The 25,431-nt window shown below is 46.4% G+C and overlaps 1 long non-coding RNA gene and 1 pseudogene across 1 annotated transcript; one reads left to right on the top strand and one right to left on the bottom strand.

The window, feature by feature from the left end:
- The first annotated feature begins 4,396 nt into the window (after nt 1-4,396).
- Nucleotides 4,397-6,226, top strand: LOC111256848. Its single transcript, XR_002677153.1, has 3 exons — nt 4,397-5,912; nt 6,008-6,061; nt 6,142-6,226. It is a non-coding gene; the product is annotated as an uncharacterized LOC111256848 (long non-coding RNA).
- Nucleotides 6,227-14,381: 8,155 nt separating this feature from the next.
- LOC101774979 lies at nt 14,382-25,424 on the bottom strand (annotated as a pseudogene).
- Nucleotides 25,425-25,431: the final 7 nt, after the last annotated feature.

The raw sequence follows: 25,431 nt of genomic DNA, 5'->3' as shown, positions 1-25,431 counted from the left end.
TCTGTTTAGCCATAGCCACTGCGTGGCGAGATCCTTGTCTCTTGTATGCATATGGGCACTGCTGTTTGCACAGCTGAGATCTCTGTCTCATGTATGTGTGCTAGCATTTAGGCATGACATATGATCCGAGGCTTTCACGAATTAAGGCGTGTTCTGCTCGAGAAGATTAGTGACCTTAAGAGAAGACAAAAAATGAGTAGTTGGTATTGCAACAAAAGACACTGCGTGATTTCGTCCAAGAGTTTGCTGCCCTCCGGCGAGTAGAGCACGTGTTGTGCGCATAAGATTTGTGCCTCCTTAGGGTGTAGCCGTCGTGAGCCTCCAGTATTTAGTGCATCAAATTTGTGGCTATTGCCTCCAAAGTTCAATGTACCAAACCCATGACAGTACCTCCATAAATCAGTGCACCAAACTCATGGCCGTAGCCTCCGTAATTTGGTGTACCAAGCCTGTCTATCGGTCAACATGCCCCAGGAATAGTTAGCAAAGTGTAGCTCTGTAAGGTAATTCCCGTTGAGAGGCGTACACAAATAGGTAGTCAGCGCGTTGCCTTGCATGCGGAAAACAAGCCGGAAAATAATTAGAAAAGTGACTTAGCTTGATTTGTGGACGATTGTCGATGAAGCCATGTTGATTGTTGATGAAGCCAGCTAGTCGGAGTCGATTCCGACTAGTTGTTGATCACGTGGAACCCGCCATCGATTAGTTTTCTAGTTGAGATGACTAGTCGAAGTAGTCCGTCTCCGTCCTTGACTAGTTTTCTAGTCAAGACAAGTAGTCGAAGTAGACCGTCCTCGACTAGTTTTCTAGTCGAGATGATTGGTCGAAATAGTCGATGGTGTGATGTTTCTCCCAACTAGTTTCTAGCCGAGACGAGTAGTCGAGGCTGTTGTCGGCGAGAGTCGATGTGGCTGGACGTCAGTGTAGTAGCGCTCATGTACATCTTAGGCAGCGAGGAATCTTGAAGCTTCGTGGTAGCCCTCGTGTGCATGTAGCAAAGCCTAAAATTTCATGGTAGAACTTGCGTGCAGCAGGAATTTCTGAATTTTAACCGGCCACATATTATTGCTCTGTCCTGTCTCGATACTTACGCGGCTTTTCTCTTCTTTTCATGGATCAGCGAAGTCACGAGTAGTTTCCGCTTCGGACTCGGTTACGGAATTGATGGATATCCTCCGCCTCGATATGCATGCAAGTTGGTTCGTCGCGTGCTGCCCGCGCATAGCAATTTGCCTTCTTGACGGTGCTGTCTTGTTCTGCTTTCGACTAGAACACAGAGCGCATCGACTCCGTATCGGCGTGACGCCGCCGCAAAAAATCGACGCATCGCCCGCCCGCAACACGGAATTAGCTTTGGGTTCTGTGCTGCACTAAGGAGATTGATCTTGATGATGAGGTCCTTCAAGCTCGCTCAATGATCTTGAGGATCACCCCTACCTTGCGCGCCAGATGTCAGTGTTTTATACCGGTAACCTACCGAAGGGGTACCCAAGGTAGTAGATTGGTTGGTGGAGAATCGCCGAACCTAGAACTTGAAGGTAAAAGCGAGGACACAAGACACAGATTTATAAATGTTGGGGCTGCCAGAGTAGTGTAATACCCTACGTCCTGTTTGAGATGTTGTATATTGCGCCCTGCGCTTGGAATGTGAGGTATGAGGATTTGGTCCTTTGTTGTCTCCGCCGATCTAGGTACCCTGCCCTCCTTTATATACTTCAGGGGGTGGGATAACTAGTCGGTTACAAAGAGGAGTCCTAGTAGGATTACATGGTATGAGTCCTAGTAGGATTATAGAGGAATTCTTGTAGGAATCCACCTTCTTCCTTCCTTGTGGGTACTGAGGATCTATCCCCGATAGGTTCCCTCAAAAACCAACACAAAAGTACGGAAACTCCGCAGAACTCTTCGGAATATTACGCAACTTCCGGAGAATCCGCACCTACAAAATTTCCGGAAAACTCTTCGGAATTTTCCGCACCTATGGAATTTTCCGGAAAACTCTTCGGAAACCTATGGAATTTTCCGGAAAATTCTTCGGAATATTCCGCAGCTCCAAAAACAGCCTGCATGAAGAAGTCGGAAAAATCCGAAACTCGATCTAACGACCTCCAAAAATCACGAAATTTGAACCATAGACTCACAACAACATACAAGGCTATTCGCAAAGGCTCACTTCAAAAATCCCATGCATTTATCACTAGATTCATGATTTTTGAAGAAGCTAGAAAAAGGAGAAGAACTCAAGAACAAGCTCAAAGATCCCATCTTGAAATACAAATCAAATGTGGTCCAAATCCAACAAGATCATAGCCATAGATGAAAATACATGTGGGGAATCTTTGCTCGAATGATCTTCCCAAAAAGATCAAGATTTCACCTTCGATTTTGCGGATTTGTCCAAGAACACAAGAGTGGGAATTTTTTGGAAATCTCAAAATCCGAGATGCTCGTGCATGGATTTGCTAGGGGTCATTCTAGATGTTCTTGTACATGTCCTAGCACCGATTTGCTCAAAAAAAAACCCAAATCGTTGCCAATCACGAGATCCGAAAACTCATCCAAAAATGCTCCGAAAATAGGAAAAAAGATAACTTTCAGATCTTGATAAGGAGAAGCAATGAGCACGAAATTGATTCGTGGATTCTTTCACCATGTCCAGTTACAAGCCACTCTTAGGCACCAACAAAGCTAAGATGGCAAAAAGATCAAATCAAAGATCCACTCCTCTCCCTCCCTCTCTCACACCCAAAGGCTCTCACAAATAAATGAGAAGCCCACCACCAAAACCCCCCAAAAAGTTGTGGCTGCCCAACAGCCCTCTCCGCATATATATAGGCATCCGGAAAATGGTCAGAATGCCCTTACATGAAGCACACAACTCGAATATTCCCAGGGGTAAAATCATCCAACTTTTTCCTCGTACATCGGACGGACCCGACGCCTTCACGACTTCGCTTCGCCTCGATGCAAGTTTCGTGATAGTGCCATGCATCCTCTGACTCGACGCCGTCCAGCTGCACCGGACACTTCCCCCGGTTTTGCGGCCAAACCGGTCAAACCCTCTCGCACGCCTTGCAAGGCGTGACTCACCGATGTTGACGTGTGTCCAGCCTCCGCCAAGCCTTCGACTCCTCTAAGTCTTTCGCTCCCGGCTTCCGGGCCGCCTACTAGACCTGCCTCCGTCCTGCTTGACTCGACCGACGCCGTCTCTATCACCGTTCGTGTACTCTTGCTCTTCCATGAACCATTTGAATCGCCCATGACTCCGCTTGGATTCCTCGGGTCCCTCGGTCCAAGCCTTCTCGCGTCCACCCTTCACAGCCCTAGTACATCGGCATGAACCTTTCGCTTCACCTTCACCTCATGCTGTCGACCGCCATGTCTCATCCTACACCTGCACATCACAAGCCAAGAGACACAACACACAAGATATGTTTTACACACACCACACCACGACGCACTCAACACAACACCTTCGGGTAGCCGTCAGTATAAATATGCACATATGAAATATGGACTCAACCGGTAAAGCCTCAAATCATCCAGTCAATCACTCATCACAAATAGACCAAGGCACATGTCAACTTGGTCTCTCATTAATCTAAAATATGAACATTTTCTTTTAGTGATATATATACAAATTGATTAAAAGTGAGCCAAGAAAACAAAACACAAAGAGCGATGAATTGAATTGCAATTTACCACCACATGGTTTCAATATTTGCATTTCATCACCCTATATTTCAAGGACCTTATTAGCTTTAAAATTGATTTTTACAGCTTAATCCTTGCCTCACCTTAGCTTGTCCATAATTCCTAGCTTCAGTACCGTCAATACACATGCACACAATACAAGATTAGCTAATTAAGTCGACGAACAATTGCCATATGAAAAATTAGCCAGTTAAATCCACGAGCAACATGCCCTATAACCCTGAACCCTACGGTCCATTATGGCATAATAATTTTACCTCCGAAATAAAAAAAATCACTTTGAGAATTTAAAGAAAAAGAAACGAAAGAGACAGTATTATGACTCTCTCTCTTATGCTCATTATCTACAACTCTCTCTCTCTCTCTCTCTATATATATATATATATATATATATATATATATATATATATATATATATATATATATATATATATATATATATAGAGAGAGAGAGAGAGAGAGAGAGAGAGAGAGAGAGAGAGAGAGAGAGAGAGAGAGAGAGAGAGAGAGAGAGATATATATATATATATATATATATATATATATATATATATATATATATATATATATATATATATATATATATATATATATATATATATCGAGCAAGCACAGCTCTATCGGATGATCACTATAAAAGGGCATCACACACCCTGCCCTCGCAAAGCACACAGCCAAAAACATCAACATTGTTTGCTGGCAAAGTTCGATTCAGCTTAGAGAGATCAAGAAGACGGCGGCGATGGCGGAGAGGGTGTCGAGGCTGTGAGAATCAGGGACGGACCTACAGGGTATGCCGGGTGGGCCACGACATACCCTGGGGCCCAGCTATAACCCGACCGATTAGTTTACCTGGTATACGACCTGATGTGGCGACGCTCGACCCCGACGATTCGGCTGCGCGCCTCCACCTCGACGAGTCAACGACCCGATTCAGCTATGACTCCTCTGCCGCGGTGTGTGCGCCGCCGCCACCATTGCTAGTCTCCACGGCCGAGAGCAAGAGTAGCTCCTCCGCCTCTCCGCCATCTGCCTGCAGGTGGTACAGGATCCACGAATCAATCAAGAAGCCACATATCAGACGATCTCCGTCACTTTGTTTATTGGTCCGAGAGTTCCGACGGGCGATGGATGTTTAAGATTAATCTATCTTCTATTTTTTTCTTATTTAAAAAAACTTATGTTCTTAAATATTTTTATTTATGTATGTATGAGTGCTTTTTTATTTCAGTTCGTGAGTTTATTGAACGGACCATCAATTCATCAACATTCTTAAATTCTTAAAGGGTATTTTCTGCATTGGTTAAAGTGAAAACAAAGTCAAGGAATAAGCTAGGTGATAGTATTTTGGACGATTGTCTAGTCACATTCATTGAGCGGGATATTTTCTTCCGAGTGAAGGAAGATGATATAATCAAGACATTCATGTCATTCAAAAAGTGGCGGGTAAACAAAGCAGATAAGTAATATTGTAAGTTTCTTTTATACTATATTTCGAACTATTGGTATTTCATTTGAACTATTTATATTGTGATTTGTTATTGGTTCTAACTTAATCTTTGAATTTAAGACTTACCATGTTATTTAGTGCATGTGGTTTACCAAATTAGAATATAGTTTTACCAAATTATAAATGGTTTTATCAAATTGCATAAGATTTTTTTCGGCATACCCTGTGGTAAAATTCTAGGTCCGCCACTGGTGAGAATCCCCACCACACATCGGCAGCAACTACACGCATAATCCCTCATACATAGCTCTCAACAAGGATATGTGAGAAGTTTTGTTTAGCGGCTAACGGCAATAGCCTCTAGCAGGGCAGAAAAAGGTCAGGAATGACTAGTCCATGTCTTTGAATGGAAATGGACAAATGTAACCCTGACCTTTCCACCATTTTTCAGTGAGATGTGGATTTTGAATTGCCACTCCTTGTTGGTTTTGGATTGTGTCTGATTTTGAGCAGGGGGAATATAACTATGAGAGCACAAGCCTAAATGGCCAATACCTGTAAAGGAAAAACAAGCATATCCTTTTGGTTACCATGGAAACTGAGTTAAATAAGCACGACATGTACTTGTAATGATTAAATTTCTACTTCTCATCATTCTTTTGAAGCAATCGAAGCGATACTTGCCTGATCGAAGCGATATCTCCGTGGTGGATGCTCCAACGTGAACACTTAGTTGTACATCAGATAGGTATTTTTAGGTTTATCTTGATCAAGTTTAATCTCCTAGATGCCCTAAAAGTAGTTTTAAATTATTCTAATTCACCCCTTCTTCTCTTAGGACAGGTCTACTGTTTTCCTTACATCCAGTATTGGGCTGCCGCATTGGACACCCATCAGGTCTTCGATTTTTAACCCTTCTCCGTTGCAGGTTATCTTCTCAATTATCCATTCGCTTTTGCTCATGTGTTATATTACAGAAATGGGCAGCTTCACAGAGCTTGGTTGCAGTGGGGCCGCAGCACCTGGCTCAGATGGTCAAGGAGTTCTTTTTATCTAGGCATATGGGTGGCGGTCTATCATTAGCGCCCTGATTCTTCTTTCTTTTTTCTTTCTTTTGGATGTGTGTATCCTGGTAATTCAGAGGCTAAGAATATGGTTCATGGAATTTGTATCAGATTGATGTAAACCTTGGATTCAATAAAATTTCCCTTATTGAAGAAAATCAGGTCATCAGTTACTCATTGATCATTATCTGCATAGCCCATATATGGATCCAATCCAAATTGCCATGAGTTCCTCTAGCCCTAGGGTCCGTCATCAACATACAACCTTTTTGTGTTTTATGCTAGTTACTACCTGTGCTACTGGAGATTGTTATGGTTTATTTATGGTGCTTGTGAGGGACCTACTACGTTAATTTGCTTTATAGTATTCAGTTCCAGATTATTGTAACTGGACTTTTACAGGGGATTTAAAATTTTCACGGGTCAGTGGAAACCATAAACATGCCGAAGGGACATGCCATATACTTGTTATATTCAACAATATCATTAGTCATATTGAATTGCTGATGCCTCCAAAAGACACCTCATTCCATGCGTTCTGCATTTCGTACATTATGCATATCTTACCAATAAGAAAACCATATCTCCATTATCTTTCTCTTTTTTTAAAAAAATAAGGGTAAATGGACAAAGTCAAGAGAGATGCACTGGTGGCCATCACTACTACTATGGCGCCACGCCACACAACTATCCGTTAGGATCCTTTGACAGAACGATATATCGCTAGTTTGATATACAACATATGCTCGATGCTAAGGGAAACATCATCCTGCCAAAGCATGGCTATATGCAATTCGTCATGGAATCTACCCATCAAAGTCACATGGTAGCAATCCTCCTCTCGGTGTCAATGATCGTACAATCTTGCAATGCTCTCTGTTTTTATTCACGGTACACAGTTCTAGTGCCGCCACTCATGATAAGGGCATGCGTAAAAAGATGATTCTTTTCAAAACACAGCAGTATCAATTCTAAGATTTAGGCCATTTTCTCAAGTACAAATCTCCGAAAACTTCACTGTCACTCTTTGAAGTTTCATGGATCTGAAATGCTTCAGTTCGATCTGTGATTATCACTATACAATTTTGGTTTCATATTCCCTGTGCCATCTTTTCACTGGAAACATTGTGCATCTTAAATGAAAAAAGGAAAGAAAAAAGCATCCAAGCGTAGCTCATCAAAAGTGGATTCTCTGAAGGTGAAGATGGAAGGATGACAATGGAGTTAATCTCTTAGATCTCATCGCATAGGTAGGATAGAGTCAAACATCAACTAGTGCAAAATGTCATGTTCAAAGTCCTATAATGGATGGGTTTTGATATGTTCGGTTTTGTGCCCCTTAATAGTCTGGTTATGGTTTGAGCTTATATGATGATGGGCTAGCTAGGAAAAAAAAGAGCTGTATAGGTGCTAGCAGACCACTCGCGCAAATGGGATGGTACGGACCAAGGCATAAGATCCTCATAGGTGTCGGCGCATCATGAATTTATCTAAGGCATATAGAAACAGTGTTGTGTGAAGCACAAGGTAAAAATCATAATTAAGCACAATGTTGAACTGTACCCTCATGCATCTATATATTCTTTAGAGAAGATGACAGCACTATAGAAATCATTCTAACTGAAAGTTTACTTGTATCTGTTTGACAGTTTGTTTGAGAGATGTCATTGAGGGACTTATTTTTGTCTGGAGTAGGCAAGCTGACAATCTTCTCCTCCGCGAAGCCGTTGGTGAGGGGGGCACAGCAAGGATGGCGCTCCCGTCTTGTGAGCGCCTGGGTGACGACGAGCCGGACCCCTGACCTCACCGCTGTCGACCCCTGCCCAGTGATAGACAGCCAAAACACACCACCAGCACCACATCCTGCTCCTCCACCAGCGCCGCATGCTTGGACCCGTTTTTGGGCCTGGAGAGGTGGCGGCGCGCCACTGAGGAACGCAGCCCTAACCACGCCTGGAGAACAACTTCGAGCTCGTTTCCTCCTTGACTTCCACACCACCGTCGTCCCAGGTGAAATCGCACCCACCCCTCCCATCTTCATCTGGATCACCCCTGCAACCATTGCTCCGCACTACGATTCCTCTTTTGTGCAGTACATGCTCAATTTCCTCCTCACCATTCATCCGGGTCGCCTGTACGTCATGCGCATTCGGTCTAGCGGAATGTGGCAAACGCTCTCCTCGTTCGGAGTCCTCTGTGCATGGGCGCCTCTAAGCTTTGGCTTCACCCGTCCATGGCGACGGTGGAGAGGGCTGCCGGAGCGTTAGAGGACGGGATCATGGGCCCTCACCAACCATCAGTTACTCCGCACCAATCTGAAGAAACAAGCTTCAATGCTGCTACATTTTCCAACACGGGGAAGTGTCCGGCTTGAGGTGGCAGCTTTGGTTTTACTCTTGCAAACGGTTCAAAACGAAAGATCTCTACGGATTTGCACAGCTCAGCTGCCTGCGCTCGCGTTGTGCCCCCTCCCGAGGCAGCGAATGTGTGTCGACCTGCTACCAGCACGCCCCCTCCCAGCTAGACAGGCACAACGACACTCAATGCTACCCAACCACCCAACACCCCGTACTTCCAGGCTCTCCTAACCCCAGCAAAACCATAGAAAACCCTAGCGCGCCGCAACCCTCCCATTACCACCACTACCGGCTGCTTTTGCTGCCTCACCACCAACCATCAAGTGTGCTCCTGCCGTGACCCTATCCGCTTCCGAAACTGCCGCGGCAGCGGCCACCGGTTTCGCGAGTGCAAGATGCCGATAGCTAGGGTGTTCATCCCCTGGCATCATTGCCCCACCGTCCCCAACCCCACCATCCGCCTCGCCATCCACGCAGTTTCATACACGCCTCGCTTCACCTTGCCGCCGCCACCAACAACAACCCCACCACCACCTACGCCCATGCACATTGCACTCCCTGCGGCGTTTGACCCACTTGCCATGCTGGCCTCCTCGAGCTCCATGATGTCGGATTTCGAGCTCCCCTGTGGTGTCGCCACTCCTGTGTCGGCTCTGAAGGCGGGTATTGTTTTTCCCTGCTCACCAAGCTCACCTCAACCGGAGGCCCTGGCGGCCGCTGCTACTCCACCACCACTCATCCCCAGATCTGTGGACATCCATGTCCACTCGAGCCGCAGAAAGGTGCCTGTTGACTCGCTGCCACTCTCCCCGTCGCCACCCTCCTTGCCGGGAAGGCGTTCTCCACCGCCCAGCGCCTCACCCATCCAGGACAACATCATGCTGGAGCTGGAACGCCGGAAAGAGACGTCGAATTGTATCTTCCGGGAAAGGGAGTGGTTGGCGTACATTGCGGTATAGGACTATCCTTCGGAACATTGGACGGAAAAACACATCTACAACAGCTTCTGAGGGTTTTGCAACCTACTTGAGATCGACCCAGTGTGCCTCACTAGTTATTGTCAGTGTTTAGACCTGGCAACCTACTGAGGGGGTACCCGAGGTAGTGTTTTATGCGTGGGGCACGTTGAGATCAAGAACTCAAAGGTGAACTCGAACACACAATTTAGACAGGTTTGAGCTGCTTATATCGTATAATAATCTACTTCCTATGTATTGGTTGGATTGTATTGATTGAACTTGTTTGAAGGATCCCTGCCTCACCTTATATTGCCGGGGAAGGGTTACATGTCGGTTGTTTACAAGAATACTAGTCAAATTTGACTAGAGAGTCCTACTCTAATTGCTACGAGTAGTTTTCTAATCCTCGACTAGTTCTTGTCCATCACGTAGACCACGCCGTCCTGCACCGTAGTCTCCATGTCTGACATGTCTCGGTGTACAACCTCGTATTGTAGGACTGTCAAACCTTCTGGTGGGCCTATAGAGGTATGGATGACAAGCCCCCGAGTACTTTTTAGTCAAATGTAGCAGTCCCGAGTACTTCTATAGATGTCTCTGACTAGTTTGTGGTGCTCTTTTGAGTACTCTATCGGATTGAGTCTTCGAAGGAACACGGGTACTGCCATGCAGCTAGAATGTGCTCAAGCCTTATTTAACTTGGTCTCAAATCTTTAATGTTGAATCTTATATGAAAGTGCGATGAAAATCACACTCCATATGGAGTAGCCCCCAAGCCTTAGGTTGAATTGAAGAATCAGGCTGAGGGTCAATCCTGTAATTTCACATCTCCTTTACCTTAAAACCCAAAAGAAAAAACTTTTTAGCTGATGGGCATGTAGCCCTCGAGCTGTTACACGATTAGTTTTGGGTATAAGGGTCAACCACTAGTCAACGTGATCGTTCGCCAACAGTAACCTTATCTCTTTCCAAAAAAATTGAAAACTGTCAAGCGATAACTACGGGCATTTAAAAATGGAATATTCTTGTTAATCTCACCTCTGTTTTAATTGTGCTGCGGTTATAAATAATGGAGCAATTTATCCCTTCCATTTCACCCCAGCCATTCTGCTCGTTCATCTTCCATACTGTATCCCTAGCGCTGCCACTCACCTAATTTTGAGCTTGAGCGCCACCGTCCCCCACCGTTTAGCCCCCGAGTGTATGCGCAAGAAGACCCTCGTGATAACACGAATGGAAAGAAAGCGACCTCCAGCAAGGTAGTAGAGAGCAAGAAGAGGAAGGCTAAGAAGAAGAAGGAGATTCAGTTGCTGGTGCCCAAGTATGGCAAGACAGACCAGATGGCTCCGCCAAATCAAGCCTGCGCCTGTAAGAAGTTCGAGATGAAGGAGGCGGACATCCAGGCAGTGGTGGATGCCAATCTTCTCCAGGAGCAGGACTTCATCACCTGGAGGGTAGCCTATGGCAACCCGTGGCCTATGGAGAGCTACACCCATGAGACAGTTATCTTTGCACACTTCATTGAGCGAGGTTTGGCTCTCCCGACATCTGATTTCTTCCGTGGGCTACTGAGTTACCACAAGTTGGATTTATTCCACCTCAACCCCAACTCGATTCTGCACGTAGCCATCTTTGTGCATTTGTGCAAGGCCTTTCTTGGATTTCAGCCACACTGCCAGCTCTTTTGGAAGTTCTTCATAGTGAAGTCCCAGCCTAGAATGGACCATACAGAAGTAGTCATGGGGGGAGGCATGAATCCAACCGTGGGAACAAGTGAAAGGCTTGTACTTGCATTATGAACTGATAGACTCCTACTCTGGGTGGAAGGAGCGGTGATTCTACATTGGGAATCATGAGCCCCGACTACTCAAGATGACCGGCCACCGACTAGTCTGGAACAATCGCTGGTTGGACAAGCCGAGCCATGCGGATAGCTTTCAGCTACCAGAGCTGCTGGAGAAGATCACTACGCTCAAGAAGGCAGGACTAACTGGGATAGTCGTGGCCTTCAGTTTCATGAGGAGGCAAGTCTAACCCCTTCAGCTGTGCTGCACCTGGGGTTATGATTACTCGGGCCCGAATGACCCATCACGGATGATGTCGGATGACTTGTCCGTGGATGAGGTGATGGCGCGATAGAGGCGCCTCTTCAAGCACGCTAGGGTGATCCCGACGATCATGCGAGAGCATTGCGCTGTCAACCTGCCAAATAGTGTAAGTACCCGTGGCCTTAGTCCCCGAGTACTAATTTTGATACTTGTCAAAGTACTGACTTGTCTACTTTTGCAGGAAGAACTTCACTTATTTTGCTTCACCCCTCCTCCACCCGGGTCGGATGGCTTTGACACTGCTCCACGTGTACAAACAATTGCAGCTGTACTGAAAGCGATTGAAGAGGAGTAGGAAGAGGAGTCAGAAGGATTTTCTTCATTCAACAGCTCTGATTCAAAGGCTGCGGAGAAGTATGTTGTCAAGCCCTGACCAACAGACATGGTGGGGTCATCTTCTGGGACATCCAAGTGAGAAGCTAGAGATGACTTGGAAGTCGGACTAGCGCCACCACCGAAGACGAGGCACACTATCACCGTGAAATGTGTGGCGAAGAAGCCGCCCACCACCGATGAAGTCCCACCTCTGGTAATCACATTTGAAGAAGGACAAGATCCTGATGATTGTGTACTTGTAAGTTGTTTCCCTTACCCCCATGTCTGCTTAGTTATGACATTTGGAGGATTGCAGGTAGTCGAGGAGGAGACAGAGGCAGAGGAGACGACTACCAAAGTTGTGCAGCAGGAGCTACCGGCGGTCAAGGAGGTCCTTGAGTTGGAAGATGATGAGGAACCTCCTATCACTAGGGCCAACCCCGCCAATGCATGGACTACCCAAGAGGTGGAGACGACGGCTAAGGCTGGCAAGGATCAAGCTACGATCCAGCAGCCACGCCAAAGAAGCCGCCCCCCACCGTCAAGTCCCTGTGCCTGGGGGGAGAGCCCTCCTTGAAGATAAGGCGATGTGCAAAGTAAGTACTCGAGTACTGATTGTTACCTGTCTGTGCCTTGTATTGTACCTTGACGCTTGTCTCTTTTAGGAAATTTGCCAGCGTGGACATTGGAGGTCCATGCCCAAAGTCTGAAGCTGATGGCAGCAGCCAATCAGCCCAAGAACTCATCCCGGCGCCTTTAATTTCACCGCCAATAGAGCAGCCGGCACCAGAAATAGCTCTAGGTGTTGTATCCCTAGTCGTTGTGCTTATGCATGATGTTATTGCAACACTTAACATCGTTGTAGTGCCAGCTCCCAAGTTACCAGTAGCCGAGCCCGTCGTGGTGACTTCTTCTGCTGTGGTGGCTATATTGGAAGCCCTCGAGCCAAAGGCGGAGACCAAGGCTGCAACAGAGACTACTTTTGGGACTGAGGCTACGCTTGTAAGCCCCAAGCTAGAAGTGGAGGTTGGAGCTGTTGGTGCTCTACAAGTATTGGCTACCATTTGGCTACCATCCCGCCATCTGAAGTGGGACCATCGACTAGTCAGGGCGCGACCTCCCTTGCATCTTTGGAAGCCGATCCATGAACTAGCCGGGCACTGGTTCCTCTTGGTGCACCAAATGCTGAAGAGCATGAGGAACCTTGGATAGCTAAAGGGGTGAACTTGGAGGATATCCAACTCCTGGCAGACCCTTTGACCACCATAGAGATGGAGGCCATGGTTATGGAGATGCACCGCCGAGTAGGCGAACACACAATGGTATGTTTCTCTTCTACATTTGTCTTCATCTTGAGATTGGCACTCGTTACTTATACGTGTACTTGCTCTATTTCTGCAAAAGTTGATCGAGCACTCTCGCCGGAATTCACATATGATCCAAGGCTATGAGGACACCATCATGTGGGCTCAAGCGCTTGAATAGGAGCTAGAAAAAGAGCAACAGTACTCCTCTTGGCTATTCATGAACTACGATGGCCAAGCTGCCGAGTACCGTAACCTCGTCCAGAAAGCCGCGGAGGAGAAGGACCACATCCGGAGGCGCAACAAGTCATTGAAGAATCAGTTGGAAGGTAACTTGTCATCCCCCGCTAGTCTTTGAGTACTGATTTGCACTTGATGATTCTGAGTTGCTCTTTGTTTTGTTCTCTGTAGCGCTCAAGAAAGAGAAAGATGATCTCCAAAGCTGCGTTATAGATTGGATGAACTCATACTACAAAGTAACGGAGCAATATGACAAGCTGTCTGTTCTGTACGAGACCCTTGAGCACCGGTTGGAGAAAGAGCGGAAAATGCGCATGGATGGAGAAGTCGATCTGGTGAATGCCATGATGACCCTCCAAGAGTGCGAGGCTAAGGGCCTGTTTGGCAGAGCTCCACGCAGCTCCAGATCCTCAAAAACAGCAACTCTACCATAGAGCAGCTCCAGCGTGGATCTATGCTCTCACCATGGAGCTGAGGAAAAGTGTTTGGTTGAGACAACACCTCCGGATCTAGAAATAGAATCTTTGGTTGGATTGTCCACTAATGCCCTTGGTGGTTTCCTTTTTTTCTTATTTTTTTCTCTTCACGTGGGAAACATTTCTTCACGTGGTGTTTCCCAGAAATAGAGATTTTCGATCGATACTCAACAGCAGCAGATAGCATACATAGATGCAACTAGCTAGCTAGGTAGCAGCTAGGGATGGATGATGCATCATCGATATGAGTCGCGTGTGCATCTATCATATAGCTAGTGTATGGTTAGGAGATGGATGCATGTACGAAACGAAATAATAAAAAGCAAAGCAACGACGACACACGAGAAGAGTGTGGTGTGTTGTTGGATGATCTATGGAGGTCAACATCATCAGATCATATGCCGCTTGCTTTGAAGAGCCTCATGAGGCTGTAGGTGACTCCCATGATGGCCCAGCCGCCGATCACCACCCGCGCGCAGGACCTTGCGACGGGGGTGCGGCCCAGCACGGCGCCAACGCAGCCGAACGCGGTGAGCGTGGCAGTGGCCAGCGTGATGGCACCGCCGATGCGGAGCCTCTAGTCGTGGTTGAAGCCTGCGGCCAGCAGCGGCACGAGCGCATCGATGGAGAAGGTGAGCGCGGACGCGACGACGGCCTAGACGGGGCTCGGGAGCGCCTTCTCCTCACCGCCGCGCTTGCCGTCGCGGTCCAGCTGGGCCAGCTCAATGTCGCGCTGGGAGTAGACGGAGACGAACTCGCCGATGGCCATGCTGCAGGCGCCCGCCAGGAATGGCCGCGCCAAACAGGGAGAAGAACGGCGTAGGAGAAGAATCTTCGCGCACGGGAAAAAACGGGACGGCGGCAGAAAGAAGAAAAATAAGCGTACCGATACGGGGTGTAATCGATGGCATTGGTGGGTAATTTCCATAACTCCACGAGAGGTTACAAAACCAGTGTTTTGAGAGCACCCCCTGAGGTGCTCCGTGGATTTAGTGGATCTGGGAGCTAGATCTGAGTTTTTTGCGGATCTGGATTTCACGGAGCTGGACCGTTTGGCTGGAAAAACTGGGAGCGAAGCTATTTTTGAGGATCTGGAGCTACGTGGAGCTCTACCAAACAGACCCTAAGTTGGCAGCAACCAAGCTTGCTCTGAAGGAGCTATCAGAATCCGCTCAGCCCATTGCTGATATGGTGGAGCCCCCGATGGAAGGCGTGGATCCCTGCCCTTTAGCAGAGATACTCAAGGAAGTCCTTGCAAAGATCACTAGGTACATCTAGAAGATGGCAGAGTCCATCTCGAAGTAGCTACTTGCTATTGTGAAATACTTCTACCCACAAGCAGACCTTGCTCCAGTTGCGGAGGGGATTGTGCAAGACTGCTCTGATGAGCAGTTTCAAGAGTACCTGCATGAGGTGGCTCCTATTGCCAAGGAGGTAGCTGGTCAGATAGACCTTGAGTAGTCGTTATGTAAAAAACATGAAATCATTATAATATAAACATATCATGAATGAAATGTAAATTATTTGAAGTCTTGTCACAAATTTTATTGCTGTCGACTTGTTTGTTTTTAGTGCATCTCCCAAACCACCCTGATAGTTGCTCGTACGGTAGTCGTGAGTATTTGCTCATAAGGCTACTCTTGTGAGCCTCTTCAGATACACAGTGTAGATTACTTCTAGGATGTAACCCCTTTCAGTGAAGCACAAGTACTAGGGTATTTGGATAGTCAGCCTCTTTAAGCGAGTAGACTCTTTAGAACTTCATCAACTGGAGCCTACCTCTGCAACCTCTCTAGGTTGTTCGGGTGTTGTGCTCCAAAGATCCAGAACTACAAACTTGTTATTACAAGTTGCGACTAGACAGACTTGTCTAGATAAGATCTTGGGTAGTATATATAACTTCCAAGTTACTGACGACTTCTTCTACGAAGACCGTCAATGGACAGACTTGTCCAAGGAGCTGACTAGCTCTTTTTTTTTGTGTGCAAGCTTGCTTTTGTGAGTCACTACTTGTCCAATGAGTTTGAATAACCCAAAAGATATGTATGCTGACTTGTTATTACAAGCTGCGTGTGGACAGTTCTGTCCAACATGTTGAAGAACTCGAGAATATTCTGTGCAGGCTTGTGACTACCAGCTGTGAGCTGGGTGGTAGTACCCGAGGAGCTGAATAGCTCAGTGATCTTGTTTTTGTAAGTCACAATCTGTTAGAGACTAGTCATTTTACGACAAGAAATAAATCTGCTTTATTAAATTGTAATTGTATAACTAAGACTGATAGCCAATTTACATGAGTATGTAAACTACGGGTAGAATCGACACAAGTGCTCGATGTTCCATGAGTTGTTGACTTCTTCGCCAGAGAGAGTTTGGAGCCTGTACAACCCAGATCCAGTGACCTTGGAGATGATGAAATGACCCTCCCATGGTGAATTCAGCTTGTGCAATCCCTTAGTGTCTTGAATATGCTTGAGGACCATGTACTCGCTTGTGTTGAACGAACGTTCTTTGACGTTGCGATCATGATAGTGGTGAATTTCTTCAAGGTATCTTGCTGACTGGATGAGTGCTGCACAGCGAGCTTCTTCAAGGCTGTCTAAGTCTAGACGCCTTGTTCCTTCTGCCGCGCCCTCCTCGTACTGCTTGACTACTGGAGATTTCCACATGATGTCGGCGGGGAGGACGGCTTCTGATCCATAGACCATGAAGTAGGGTAAGTACCCAGTACGCTTGCATGGCTGGGTGCGAAGCCCCTAGAGGACGTTGGGTAGCTCCTTGAGCCACTTGCCTCCTTTGGTGTTGCCAATGTTGTGTAGTCTTTTCTTGAGAGCCTCTAGTAACATCCCATTGGCGTGCTCAACCTGGCCATTGGCCCACGGATGAGCGATAGAGATGTACCGGACATCGATCCTATTGTTCTCGCAGTACTCCCAGAACTCGTGGTTGTTGAAATTGGAACCTAAGTATGTGATGATGTAGTTGGGGAAACCATAGCGATGGATGATCTCATCGAGGAAGTCGAGTACTCTATCTACCTTCGAGTAGGTCACTGGCTTTACCTCAATCCACTTGGTGAACTTGTCGATCGTCACGAGTACTTGGTTGAAGCCCCCAGGCACCGTAGGCAGAGGGCCAATCATGTCTAGCCCCTAGCAAGCGAAGGGCCAAGAGGGTGGTATGGTGATCAGCTTGTAGGCAGGGACGTGTTATTTCTTGGTGAAAAATTGACACCCTTGGCATCGGTGATCTAGTTGTTCAGCGTCAGCGAGAGTTGTAGGCCAATAGAATCCCACTCTAAAAGCCTTGCCCACTATCATTCTTGAGGATGCGTGGTTGCCACAGATGCCCTTGTGGATCTCCTCCAATATCTCCTTGCTATCTTGCCATGAGACGCACTTCATGAGTACTCCTGATGATGTGCCTCATCTATAAAGTTTGTCCCCAACTAGAACATAATTTTTGCCGCACCGTGAGACTTGCTTAGCTTCTGTCTTGTCTGGAGGTAACTTGTGCTCCTTAATGTAGTCAATGAAGGGGTTTCTCCAGTCTACATCAATCATCATAACCTCCCGACTTGGCATATTGTGGCCTCGATCGGTGGTTTTGAAGGTGCTGGCTCCGTTATGGATGGCTTGTGTAGTTCATGGATGAAACCCCCAACTGTAACTTAAGCACGAGTAGAACCAAGCTTGGAAAAGATGTCTGCAACTACATTGTTATCACGAGCCACGTGATGGAACTCTAGACCAGAGAACTTCTTCTCTAGTTTGTGAACCTCCAAGCAGTACAGATCCATGTTGTCTTTGTGGCGATCCCACTCGTCGTTGACTTGATTGATGACCACGAGTGAGTCGCCGTAGACTAACAACTGTTTGATTCCCAGCGAGACTGCCAAGCGAAGCCCGTGTAGAAACGCTTTGTATTCGGCTTCATTGTTGGACACCTCCCAGAAGATTTTTTTAGAATGTATTTGAGTTGTTCACCTTTGGGAGAGATTAAGAGTACTCCTACGCGGGCGCCCTCGAGTTTGAGAGACCCATCAAAATATATGACCCAATGCTCTGGGCGTTCTGCCGGCTTTGGTATTTGATTTTCCCACCACTCGGCCATGAAATCAACTAGTCATTGCGACTTGATGGCAGTCCTTCACTTGAATTCTAGGTTCAGGGCTCTGAGTTCAACCACCCACTTGGAGATTCTTCCTGTTGCATCTCGATTGTGAAGGATTTCGCCCAAGGGGAAATCTGTGATGACGAAGTTGTTGTGTTCCTGGAAATAGTGTCGTAGCTTCTACGAGGTGAGTAGTATTGCATATAGCAGCTTTTGAACTGGTGGGATACCAGGATTTGGAATCCGACAACACCTCACCGATAAAGTAGATGGGCATTTGTACTTTGTATACATGGCCTGGTTCTAGCTTTTCAACCACGATCGTGGTGCTAACAACATTAGTAGTCGTGGTGATATGAAGCAGCAAGTCTTCATTGGGAGTAGGTGCTGGGAGGACCGGTGGCTTTGATAAGAAGTCCTTCAACTGTTGAAGGGCTTGTTCCGCCTCCTTGGTCCACTAGATGTTGTCTTTCCGCTTGATTAGTTTGAAGAAGGGTAGTCCCCGTTCTCTAAGCCTTGAGATGAATCTATTGAGATCCGCCTCCTTGATGCACGATGGAGAGTGGAAGTTGGTGATGGCAGCGAGCTTCTTGGGGTTAGCCTCTATTCCTCGATGACTGATGATAAACCCGAGTAGTTTTCTGGATGATACACCGAACACACACTTTGTTGGGTTCAGCTTCCACTGGAACTCTCGCAATCTTGCAAAAGTTTCTTCAAGATCCGCAATCAAGTCGACGGGATTTATAGTCTTTACGACCATGTCATCCACGTACGCTTCAACGTTGCGGTGTAGTTGTTTCTTGAAACATTCCTGGATGGCCCGTTGATAAGTGACGCCTGCATTCTTCAACCTGAAGGACATTGTAGTGTAGTAGAAAGCTCCATACGGGGTGATGAACACGGTTTTGATTTGGTCTTCTTCCTTGAGAGCTATCTGGTGATACCCCAAATAGCAATTAAGGAAACATAGTAGAGCACATCCAACCGTCGAGTTGATGACTTGATCAATCCTAGGGAGCCTAAAGGGATCCTTTGGACATTGCTTGTTGAGATCCGTGTAGTCGACACATATCCTCCACTCGTTGTTATTTTTCTTTCGGTACAAGATAGGATTGGCCAGCCACTTTGGATGATAGACTTCTTTTATGAAGTTAGCCGCGAGTAGTTTGGCCAACTCTTTTTTGATTGTTTCTCTTCTGTCTTGGGTGAATCGGCGTAGTCCTTGTCGTTTGGCATAGCTTTGGGATCCACATTTAGTGAGTGCTCGATTAGCTCCCTAGGCACCCCAGGCATATCTGATGGCTTCCATGCAAAGATGTCTCGGTTGGCCCGGAGGAAGCTGACGAGCGCATCTTCCTATTTGGGGTCCAGCCCTGAGCCAATTAGGGCTATCTTGGAGCTATCGCTAGTCTCAAGGTCAATGGCTTTGATATCAACTTCACTTGTCGGCTCGACTTTGGTTGCCCCCGACTTATTCTCTGGAATTTTGAGCTTTGTTGGGGATAGTTTCTTAGAGGCAGCGAAGACTTGCATCATCGAATTTGGCCCTTGAGTAGTCGCTGCTAACTCCACATCTTCTGTGTCGCAATCGTATGATCTCTTCAAGTCTCCGCGCAGGGAGAGTACTCCCTTGGGTCCCAGCATTTTGAGTACTAGGTACACGTAATGCGGGATGGCCATGAATTTGTGCAAGGTGGGTCTTCCGAGGATAGCATGTTCCTTGGTTCCAAAGGTAACTGGCAAAACCACCTGACCAAGGGGTACAGCCGCGTTGCCCGGGACAATCCTGTAGAATGGAGAGTTCGTCGGGGTGAGCATATCGTTAACGTCGAGGCCCATCTTCCTCAAAGTCTTCGCGAAGAGTATGTTGAGACCACTACCGCCGTCGAAGAGTACTTTGGTGAGTCGAGAGCCTGCGACTACTGGATCCAGGACAAGAGGGTAGCATCTCAAGTCTGAGAAACTAGTCCACTGATCCTTCCTGGAGAAGGTGATTGACACCTCGAACCACTTGAGGAATGTAGGCATTGCTGGTTCAATGGACATAATCTCCCAGAGGGCTAGTTTATGGGACTGCTTGGTGGTAGTACCCAATGTTCCACCGAAGATGACTTTGACGGTGTTGGACAGGTTCTAGAATTTATCGCTGTCGTCATCGTCTTCGTCTTCTTTAGCCTTGCACTTGTCTTTTGCTCCAGAAGGTTACGGTAGATCTTTCAGGACTCTGCGTAGGCTATAGCAATCCATAGCAGAGTGCTTAGAGTGTTGGTGCCACGGGCACCGCTTTTTCAGGAGCTCTTTGAACGAAGTCCTTTCTTGATTCCTGCCGTCTTTTTTGGAAGATTGAGACATCGCCATGACAGTGTTGTCTGGCTTTCTTTTGCAATTTTAACCACCCAAGTAGTTGCCTCTGTTGTCATTATTGGGCAGATCGTTATGGTTCTTGTTGTTGCATTGGCCATTACTCTGATTGTTATTGTTTTGGCCTATGTTACGACTAGACTCGAACCGCTTGATCGCTTTGTCTTCTTCATCCGCCCAAGCTTGTATCATGATCTTGAGAGATTGGATATCAATATACAACACATTTATCTTTTATTTACCTTTCCGGCTTCACGCCATTGCATTAGGAGTAATGTAGCTTCTCGACGAGTTCCTTCTAGCAAGCTGGGCTGCATCGACCTCGATCTCCGGCGAGCTGCAAGTTCCGTCACCAGGTGTTCTAGGCTTTAACCACCGGGCGCATCGCTGTGGTTTCGTCTAGTTTCATCTACCAGTTATCGAGTATCTTGGATCTTTGACTTACGGCGCATCGCTTCTGTCTCGATCTACGGTATTCACCAGTTATCCCGCCTTGATTAAGCTTGCATCGGCTGATATTTATCTGTTCTATCGTCTTGCCATTTACGACATATTAATTATTATTAATTCTGTCGGAATAGACGATAGATCTATTTTTAATAGCCTGTTGCATCTTGATCTTGGCCATCCTTCGAGTGTTGTTGGGAGTAAGTTCCGTTGTGATTGGATCATCGGCTAGCGGGGTTCAGATTAATGTCCTGCTAAATATTTCTAGACTGCAACTATCGGGCGCATCGCTGTGGTTTCACCTAGAGATATTGGTGGTGACGTTAGTTTAGATCTCATCGGCTTGTGGCTCTAGCTATGGTGGGGCAACAACTCAACAGCATCCTGTTTTCTATCGGCCGTCTGGCCAATATTTATTGTAAATTATATTAAATCGGCTGGATGGCCGATGAATCACTGACATTCATCAAGGTACTGGAATCGGCTTCACATCCGATATATTTGTCATGATTTATTTTGTTGCACCATTATCGCTACTGTGCCAAGATTATATCGGCCTGATCGGCCGGTTGCCTCGGACTTCACAATAACTATCATCTCCTTGTCAGTTGAATGGTCAAACTGACTGGCACGTCCGCGCACACCACGCGCGCCGATTTGGATTCTGCACTGGAGTTAAGCAGATCTCCCAGGTCCTCATGTGCTGATGCAGGGTCCACCACCGCCAGGATTTTGCGTCAACACATTTTGGCACGCCCGGTGGGACACGGTTATAAGACTCACATGTTTATTCAGATAAAAAGAGTATATTCGGCAGCTGTATCGAGTTCATCGGCCGATTGAAGAGAAGCATCGGCGGATTGGTTAAAAAATATATATATATACAACGGCCGATTGTAGAGAAAGGCATCGACCGATTAGCGTCAGCCAGTTGGAATTGGAAGAAAATAAAAGTGGCATCGGCCGACGGAAAATTGGTATTGCCGATTGAAGAAAAAGAAAAGAGAGGGGCATCGGCCATTCGTGCGTCTCCTTATTGATAAAAAAATCGGCCGATTGAAAATTGGATCGGCCGATCAAAAGTTGTATCGGCTGATTAAAATATATGTATATATACATCGGCCGATTGAAATAAGGAAAGTATCGGCTGACTGGTTCAAAAGATGCATCGGCCGATTGAGATAAGGGAAACATCGGCTAATTAAATACATCGGCGATTGGGATATATAAAAAGAAAAGGGTATCGGCTAATTGAAAAAGTGCATCTGCCGATTTAGATAAAAAGGGAAGTTGAATCGGCTGCTCAAGCATCGGCTGCCTATTTAATATTCTCCCACAGCTGATGGGAGAGATGGAAGATTTTTCAGCCGATGAATGATTAGGCAGTGAAGGTGAAGTTTTTGCAAGGTACATACCTTTTCAAGGCTCAAAATAATCCTTCGTTGCCTGGACTATCAACGTGTAGACTAGTGGCCAAAGTATTCTCAGGACAGCCCATGGAGTGAATCGGCTTTAAAAAAAAAATAATCCTTCGTTGCCTGGACTATCAACGTGTAGACTAGTGGCCAAAGTATTCTCAGGACAGCCCATGGAGTGAATCGGCTTAAAAAAAAAAAAGGCTGACTTGAATAGCCGATGGAATGGCCGATGCAGAAGTCTCGCCTGACAACCGACGGAAATAGTAATTTACATGCTGATCACGTGATGGCTCTAGAAAAAAGTATCGGCTGATATAAAAGTATGGGCCGCTGACTACAAAGAGTATCGGCTGAAAAAAGCATCGGCCGATTAGAAAATTGGATCGGCCGATTGAAAGCTGTATCAGCTGATTAAAAAAAAAAACTGCATCGGCCGATTGGAAATTGCATCAGCCGATTGAAAGTTGTACGGCTAATTAAAAAAAATGCATCGGCCACCGGCCGATTGACTGCTTGGCAAAAAGCATCAGCTGATTGCTTCGGCCGATTGATTGCTTGGCCAATAAAAAAAATTTGGCTGATTGGTTCAAGCAAGATAGTATCGGCTGCTTATAAAATATATTGGATATTAATTTCGAAGCATGAAATATTCATACTTCGAAACTGGGGGGCCTGTGTTGACAACAAAAGCTTGCTGGTTACTGCACCAAGTTTTGGTGTCAACAGACTAAATTGTTGTTTCTACTGCTGGCAATGCCGATGGTGTTCTTTATATTTGAAGAGGAGTCAACGTGGCTTTGGATATTGCAATCAGACGTCATTAGCTCTGAAGACAAGTATCAGACTTCTATAATTAGTTTCGGAACATGAAGCATTCATACTCCGAAACTGGGGGGCCTGTGTTGACACCGGATTTTGACCAATCCTATAAATTCAGAGTACGAGATAATCGGAGTCACGTACAACAATAAGAAGCAAGCATGCATGCACATGGGCACGGAGTCCAAATCGGCTTCATTGGATTGATCGGCAAGGAGAGGCAAGGATGATATAAAGGAAAGGCCAGGACGTATGGATAAAAATGATTAGAATATACAACATGGATTCTGGTGCACTTTGCATGCCATGCGTGGGAGGCTTCCAGAATAATTATGCATGCTGATCTGTGCATGTACGGGAGGTTGTACGGGAGTTTGTTTCATAGAATAAAATATTTTAGAGATAGAGTTGGGTTAGTTAGAGATAGAGTTTTTTATTAGAAAAGATTGTGTACGTGACTTGCCTTGTGCGTGGTTAGATGCCAATTATGTAACGTCCGTCCTATAAATATAAAGGGACGTGGCCATTGTAAAAAATCATCACACGATCAATATACAACACATTTATCTTTTATTTACCTTTCCGGCTTCACGCCATTGCATTAGGAGTAATGTAGCTTCTCGACGAGTTCCTTCTAGCAAGCTGGGCTGCATCGACCTCGATCTCCGGTGAGCTGCAAAGTTCCGTCACCAGGTGTTCTAGGCTTTAACCACTGGGCGCATCGCTGTGGTTTCGTCTATTTTCATCTACCGGTTATCGAATATCTTGGATCTTTGACTTACGGCGCATCGCTTCTGTCTCGATCTACGGTATTCACCGGTTATCCCGCCTTGATTAAGCTTGCATCGGCTGATATTTATCTGTTCTATCGTCTTGCCGTTTACGACATATTAATTATTATTAATTCTGTCGGAATAGACGATAGATCTATTTTTAATAGCCTGTTGCATCTTAATCTTGGTTACCCCTTCGAGTGCTGTTGGGAGTAAGTTCCATTGTGATTGGATCATCGGCTAGCGGGGTTCAGATTAATGTCCTGCTAAATATTTCTAGACTGCAACTACCGGGCGCATCGCTGTGGTTTCACCTAGAGATATTGGTGGTGATGTTAGTTTAGATCTCATCGGCTTGTGGCTCTAGTTATGGTGGAGCAACAACTCAATAGCATCGTGTTTCCTGTCGGCCGTATGGCTGATGGTTATTGTAAATTATATAAATCGGCCCGATCGGCCGACTCCATTGAACTTCTAGAGAATTATCATCTCCTTGTCAGTTGAATGGTCAAACTGACTGGCACGCCCGCGCACACCACGCGCGCCGATTTGGATTCTGCACTGGAGTTAAGCAGATCTCCCAGGTCCTCATGTGCTGATGCAGGATCCACCACCGCCAGGATTTTGCGTCAACACCTGCAAAAATCTTGAAACATCTAGCGGTCATAGATACCGTTCTGGAAGCAATCTACGGTGTCCCGCTCTGTGATATCTATGATAGTGGCCTTCTTGTCGAAGAAATGGTGTAGATAGCTGCGCAAGGTCTCACCTTGTTACTGTTTGACTTGAGACAAGTCAATCCTATACCAGGACACTGCATTGCCCCTGCGAAGTTGTTTATGAATACCGCCTTCAAGTAACTCCATGTGTCGATGGAGTTCCTTTCTAGAGATTCGAGCCATGTGAGTGGTACTACCTCCATGCAGATGGGGAAGTAGATGACTTTAGTGTCGTCATTTCCTCCCACCGCCTGCATTGACAACGAGTAGCACCGCAACCATTGGACTAGGTACTGCTTGCCATCATACTTGGTGATACCCGGAGGTTTAAACTTGTCGGGTAGGAGCGGATTTTGTACTCATTTTGAGAAGGTGGGAAACCCATTAGAATCTTCTCCCTAGTACTTGACTTCTTGTTCGCGCTCACGGAGGCACCCTTCAATGATTGTACAGGCGTTGCGGCTGTTGTTGATCTTGTCACGGAGGTCATGTACTGGGTGTTCAGGCTCTGGATGGGCCCACAGTGGCCACGGCCTCCCGAGGGTTTCACCCAACTACCCTCTGCTCTGGCTTGACTCAGTCTGGGACCTTCAATTCTGGGAGCCTCATTTTCGGCACGCTCATTGTGACTAGGTCTGGCACCTTCATTGCGACTTGGTTGCCTGCCGCTACTGCCATGATGGGATGAGGTGTGTCAAACTGAGTGTATCGGACTTTGTTGGTCAAGTTGCTCGTATGCACACTTCGCCAACTTACCTAGTTGCCTGATGTACTTGTCTTGTGGCATTGCCCGA

Source organism: Setaria italica, chromosome III (assembly GCF_000263155.2).
Source record: "Setaria italica strain Yugu1 chromosome III, Setaria_italica_v2.0, whole genome shotgun sequence".
Classification (NCBI taxonomy): Eukaryota; Viridiplantae; Streptophyta; class Magnoliopsida; order Poales; family Poaceae; genus Setaria; species Setaria italica.
This window is presented reverse-complemented; position numbering and strand designations above follow the sequence as displayed.